General features: G+C 39.5%; 1 protein-coding gene across 1 annotated transcript in view; it reads left to right on the top strand.

The window, feature by feature from the left end:
• The window catches only part of FTCDNL1 (formiminotransferase cyclodeaminase N-terminal like), an 83,946-nt gene that overhangs the window by 50,823 nt on the left and 26,712 nt on the right, over nucleotides 1-6,411 (top strand). The window lies entirely within an intron of this gene.

The following is a 6,411-nucleotide window of genomic DNA, read 5'->3' as shown; positions in this document are numbered from 1 at the left end:
TCATTATGGGATCTCCTGGGTGTTCTCTTTATCTCTCTGCTATATTGGGTTCCCTGGCTCCTGAATCCTGTGTTCGTGTTCGCCCCCCCCCCGCCCCCTCTCTCTCTCTCTCTCTCTCTCGCTCTCTCTCAAATTTATGTCCTTGTTTTGGTGGAACACATCTTCTAGTAGCTTTCAAAAAAGGGGGGGTGGGGCAAGAAATACATTTTTGAGACCTTGCATGTCTGAAAATGCCACTATTCTATCTTCACATTTAATTGTTAGCTTGGCTATGTATAGAATTCCAGGTTATAAATAATTTACCTTTATTTTGAAGACATGGTGTCATTAAATTCTTATTTTCATGTTGCCATTGAGACTTCTGAAGCCATTCTAATTCCTGATCTTTGTATATGATCTGTCATTTCTCTCCGGAAGCTTATAAGATCTTCCCTTTGTTCCCAGTCCTGAAATTTCTGTGATGTTTCTTTGTCTGGGTCTGTTTTCATTCATTGTGCTGGAGGCTTGGTAGGTCCTTTGAATCCTTGAAATTCTTGTCCTTCAATGCTGGACAATTCTCTTGAATTTCTCCACTGATGATTTCTTTCATTTGATGTTTTTTTGTTTTGTTTTGTTTTCCTGGAAGTCCTGTCACTTGAATATTGGAACTCTTGTACTGGTCCTCTGTATTTATTTTCTCTATTTTATTCCATCACTATATTTTTATAATACTTTCTGGCAAATTTCCTCTACTTTATATTCCAAGCCTTCCATAAGTTTTTCATTTCTTCTATATTTGTTTCCAAGTGCTTTTAATTTATTCTCTAAATATTCCTTTTATTTTATTATTTAAAATAACATCCTGATCTTGTTTCATGAATGCAGTATCAATGAATAATTGACATTTTCTTCTTCCTGTATAGTGTATGGTCTGCAGCCCCCGCCCCTACCCCTACCCCCACGTTACTTTTTCTAGTTGGTTTTAAAGGCTTTCCTCAGATGTCTGATGAACCATGGTTGGCTGCTTACTCTTAAGAGGGGACACTAAAAAACTGAATGGATACTCTGCATGGATAGGTGGGGTTTGTCAGCTGTAGGGTGATCTGGCTGGGTTTTTTTTTTTCCATTGGGGAATTGGGGGAGGGGAACAATGTTGGGGAATTGGGGAGGGAGACCAACCAAGTTATTCTTCAGTCTTAATTGCGGGTGGGTGTAGCCACCATCCCATGCGGGAGTCAAACCAGAAGCCTTATTGTTAAGAGAGAACACGCTCTATTCACTGAGTCATCCGGGCGGCAGCTCAGCTCAAGGTGCCAAGTTCAGTCTTAGTTGCAGGCAGGCATAGCCCACCATCGAACAGGCAGTCTTGTTGTTAGGAGCACATGCTCTCAGCAGCTGAGCACCCTGCCACCTGTTGGCAGCTCAGCAGCAGCTCAGGTTGGGTGCAGCGTCTCTGGCCCATGTGGGAATTGAACCGGCAGCCCTGTTGCTCAGACCTTGCACTCTTAAGCTAACTCTTAACCAACTGAGCCACTCGGCCAGCCCCTGGCTGGGTTGTTTCTATGGGGACCTCTTATGTCAGTATTTTTTTTTTTTTGTCTTTCCTCTTGGGCAGTTCAAGTTCCCCAGTGAATTATCTTCCAGCCTTCAGGCTAAAGTCTAGACATAGCTGTCTGTGTTTTTAGGAGCTGAGTTGTGGAAGAGGGCTGGTAAAGTCTTGGCATTTAGTTTGTAAATATTTTCTTAATTCCCCTGTTTTCATTAATCACCCATGCCCTCACCTGTGCCAGGTGTCCCCCCTCCCAAACCCTTGGGTTTTACAAACTCTTGTGTTTCCTGCCATGGTGGGGGAGGGCAGTTGCCTGCCTGTGTGGAGGAGGGTAGGATCCGACTACTGCTCAAACAGACTTCCCACCAGCCTCCCTGTTTTGATTGTTGCCTTTACCTTCACTCCCAAAGTGAAGCTGCCGGTTTTGACCATTTTCAGGTGCCTGCTGTAAGTCGGGGGGCTGGGGTCCCTCCTGCTGCCTTCGATCTGTTAAATCACCTACCACTCTTCTATCTGCTCTTCAAGTTCCAATGCTATTGCATCCTCTTCCTTTTCTATTTGTTTGAATGAGTCAGTGCTTTTTTTTTTTTTTAAAGATTTTTATTGGGGAATTGGGGGGATGGGAACAGAGCTGGAGAATTGGGGGAAGGGGAACAGACAAGTTGCTGTCGTTTTGTTCTTCAGTCTAGTTGTGGAGAACGTTGCTTCACTGGCCCAAGTTGGNTACCTCTGTGCGAAACAAGGCTCATCCTGCTGGGTGGATTGGCACACAAAGGTGGGATATTGGCGCTAGATGAAAGGTAGACCTATTTTCTACAGTGTCTCCAAGTTCCATCTTATTCTAACCTCTTGTTTGCATGTAACTAACATTTTTCTATATCATGTTGTTTTTTTCTCTTTAATGCTCAGGAGCCCAGGTATAGGGGACAGTTAGGTTCAGGGCCTCAGGTCTGGTAGGGCTAAGACTTGTATCAACAATAAGCTTTCATGGCTTTCAGGGGCTTGCTGTGACTTTGTGACTCATCTTTCCGCTTTCCACGCCATGACATCGTGGAACACCAACTGCTGTGAGATGTGGCAAATCCATCGTTTTGTCCCTTACAAATTCATGATAGATCATGAGGAAACAACAGTAGTTTCTAATGAGTTCCTTAGACTCTTCAGGGCCAAGCGATGGTGTGTTTTGCCCATCTGTGTCTTATTTTCTTGAGCAGGGGTAATGATGAGGTTGAAAAACCACTTAAATGTTAACTCCTACCCCTTTTCCTCTGACTTTTCTTTTCCTTTTTCCCTATGCACAACTCTCTTTAAGATTTTCTTTAGAACTGAACTGTCACATGCTTGATTTCAGCCCGAGGGTTAAGTTTAATTTGGAAAATTTGAGCTATGTCACTTGAGGTGTTTTTGAGTTAGGCAAATTGGGAGAAAAGAAAGACCTTTTGCCTGGACTGTCCAGCTGCACCATGTTAATTACGACACGCAAAGGCTCATAACCTTTGGGGAAAAGTCCGCTTTAGGATAATTGCATTCTTCTCTGTATGACCTCAGAAATCCGTCTATGATGTTGCCTCATTTTTATTTAATAGTGAATTGTCTAACATTTGGGATGTAGACTTGGACTCAAGCTGAGCTACATCCAGCACTAGAAATAGGAAATGAGACTTGTTTCCGAAGGAGAACCTCACTGCTTGTCTGCATTTTAATAGGATCTGACCATCTAAGGATTACTTCCCAGGGAAACCTTGGCCCCAAATTTGCTTTCCTTTTTATCCAAGAAAGAGTTAAAATTCATCACGGGGCGGGGGGGTGGGGGGGAGAGATATGCTTCACACAAAAATGAAGAGTTCAGAATTGTCCAGACCAGAGTAATGATTTTAATTGTCTTCAAAACAATTATGTTCAATTACATTAAATCTCAAATTAGCTAGTACATGAAGTTCTTCATTACATCACGACCAGTCCACCCCAGATGTTCATCCTGTGTAGGAGACAGTTGACAATCAGGGGCTCTGGACACAGTATTTCTCCCTTCCCTTGCCCTTTTGCTTCATTGGCAGCTACTGTACCTCATGATTTAAACATGGACATTTCCAATTAAATGAGAGCTCAGCTGCATTCTTGAACTAATTTATAACATTTGATTTGAAATGTAATAGCTTCAATCTTCATCTGATTAAAAACAGTCATATACTGTACATGGTTACTATTTTGATGCTCCAACATGCAGTTTTTATTTTTACATTCCCCTTTCTACACAGCTGTTCATCTAATATCATCCAAATTTTTTTAAGGTTTTTTTTTTTTCTCTCTCTCTCTTTTTGTTTTTTAATAGCATGCTCAGGCATTCTTATAGGGCAGAAGTATTCAAATTCTAGGATCTTACTGTTCTCAGAATAGTGAAGGGATGTTTTTCACTAGGGTAACCCCTTGTCAGGGAAACCAAGTAAAAAATAATAATTTAACTATCTTTGGGAAGAATGGCAATGAAGAACATTCCAGTGAAATAAAAGATAGTTGATATTGATATATATATGTAATTTATATATACTTTGTATATAAAAACTCTGAATAATGTATTTCAGAATTTTTTTATATCAGCTATAAGCTTGCTCATACCTTAAGGAAGGGGTTCTCCAAGTGGGTCCAAAATTGGTGTTTAGGGGACTTACAAATACTGTCAAAATCATTTGCAAGTTTTTATGCATGTGCTTTCTTGTATACATACCACGACTCACACTCACACATAATTTTGCATATAGTTTTAGTCTAAGAACTTCTAGAATAAAGGGCACAGCAGCACAGAGGCTTAGAGGTGAGAGCAGCCTGGCTTCAGGACATGCAAAGGCCTTCAGTGTGGCTGGCCAGAGCTTAGAGTTGGGAAGACATTCCTGGGAATGCTGAGTAATGAAGATCAAGAGGTAATTAGAGGTTGCCTGCAAATAGGCAGTTTTATATTTTTATTTTTTATTGTTGTGCTATTTATTTCTTTTTCTTGTCTTGTTACACTGTCTAGGACCTTCAGTATAAATATTTACTAAAAGTTGAGAGAGCAGACATCTGTGACCTTGTTCCTAATCTTAGAATTGAGTATTTCACCATTGAGTATGATGTTAGCTATAGGTTTTTCATAGATGTCCTTCATGAGACTGAGGAAGTTCCCTTTCTATTCCTGGCTTGTGGAGAATTTTTTTGTGTGTGAATCAGTGTTAAATTTAGTCAAATGTTTTATTTGCATCTTTCAAAATGATCATATGACTTTCCCCTTCTATTATATTAAAATAGAGGATTACATTAGTTGATTTTGGATATTGAATCAACTTTTTATTCCTGGGATAAGCCCCACATGGTAATAATATATTATTATTTTTATATATTACTGTATTCAGTTTGTTAAATTTTTATTAAAAACTTTTGCATCTAAAAAAAAGAAGAGGTAATTAAAGGTCTGATCATGAAGTCTTATATGCCTGGTGAAGGAGTTCAAACCGTATCCTAAAGGTAGTGGCAACCATTGAAGAGTTTTAAACTAAAAGTGGTATGATTGGCTTTGAATTTTAGAAAGATCACTCTGGCTGCATGATAAAGAATGGACAGGAAGCAGGCAGAACAGTTTAGAAAGCTGATGGTTGCCTAAGATCATAGAGAATGGAGAGACTCCATGGGATGTTGGGGGGTGGGAAACAAAAGGGAGATTTGGGGGGAAAGAGCATGAATACATTTTTTATATGCTGCCATTTGGTAGTTGGATAGTTGAGAGCTAGGAGGTACGTAAATCTGTATTTATTTATATTTAAATCTAGTTTATCTTTAAGGCTTACAATTTTTTTTTAATGTTTTGGACTTGGTTTTTATTTCCTATAAAAACCACATTTGATCTCTTAGGCTACATCTCATTTTTATCTCTAATATGTCTCTGAAAATTTCTCACCTCCCTTTTTCACCTCCTGCCTCTGTCCTTCCCTCTATTCCTTCTTCCATCCTTCCTTTCCTTCTTGTTTTTATCAAAATGATACATGCATGTGGCTGAACATCAAATGTTGTACTAGGTTTGTTTGAAAAACTCTGAGTACCTACGTAACCCACCTTTCCCCGCTCATCATGCACAGACTTCAGTTTCCTTCTCTGCAACTCTTTTATCATTTAGGATTCAACTCCAGATACTTAAATATCACACTTACATTGGTACTTCTTGGTTTTTCAGTTTTATGCATTGCTCACTGACTTTTTACTGCAGAAGATGAGAATTTAGCTTCCTCTTACCTCACCCAATACACACATACACACACACACACACACACACACTCCCATGCATACTGTTACTTCCCAGTCTTTCCTCGGGTCAATATAGTTATACAAAATTTGGATCATTAATTAGTGATTACATTGTTATGAGTATGTAAAAATTATTCACAATGAGTCCTTTAAAATGTTATTATTATTTTACTCTTTCAGCCCAGCTTTTTCTTTTTGCTGGAATTGATAGTTATCTTTTTTATTGTCTACTTAATTTTTTTATATATTTATCACTGGCTTACTCCCATACTCTCTGTCAATAACATTTCTCCATACATTCAGATAGAACACTCCATGTGTTGAGTGTTCTATCAATTTCGTCTTCTTAAAGAAATATGTCCTAGAACTCTCTGACCTGTTCTAATTAGGGCCATTTGCCCATCAATTTGTTGAGAATAATTGTCATTATGGGATCTCCTGGGTGTTCTCTTTATCTTTTCTCTATATTGGGTTCCCTGGTTCCTGAATCCTGTGTTCGTGTTCGCCCCCCCCCCCCCCCCTCTCTCTCTCTCTCTCTCTCTCGCTCTCTCTCAAATTTATGTCCTTGTTTTGGTGGAACACATCTTCTAGTAGCTTTCAAAAAAGGGGGG

This window comes from Hipposideros armiger, unplaced genomic scaffold, assembly GCF_001890085.2.
Source record: "Hipposideros armiger isolate ML-2016 unplaced genomic scaffold, ASM189008v1 scaffold_23, whole genome shotgun sequence".
In the NCBI taxonomy this organism is placed as follows: domain Eukaryota; kingdom Metazoa; phylum Chordata; class Mammalia; order Chiroptera; family Hipposideridae; genus Hipposideros; species Hipposideros armiger.
The sequence above is the reverse complement of the archived record's forward strand: the minus strand, read 5'-3'. Positions and strand labels throughout refer to the sequence as shown.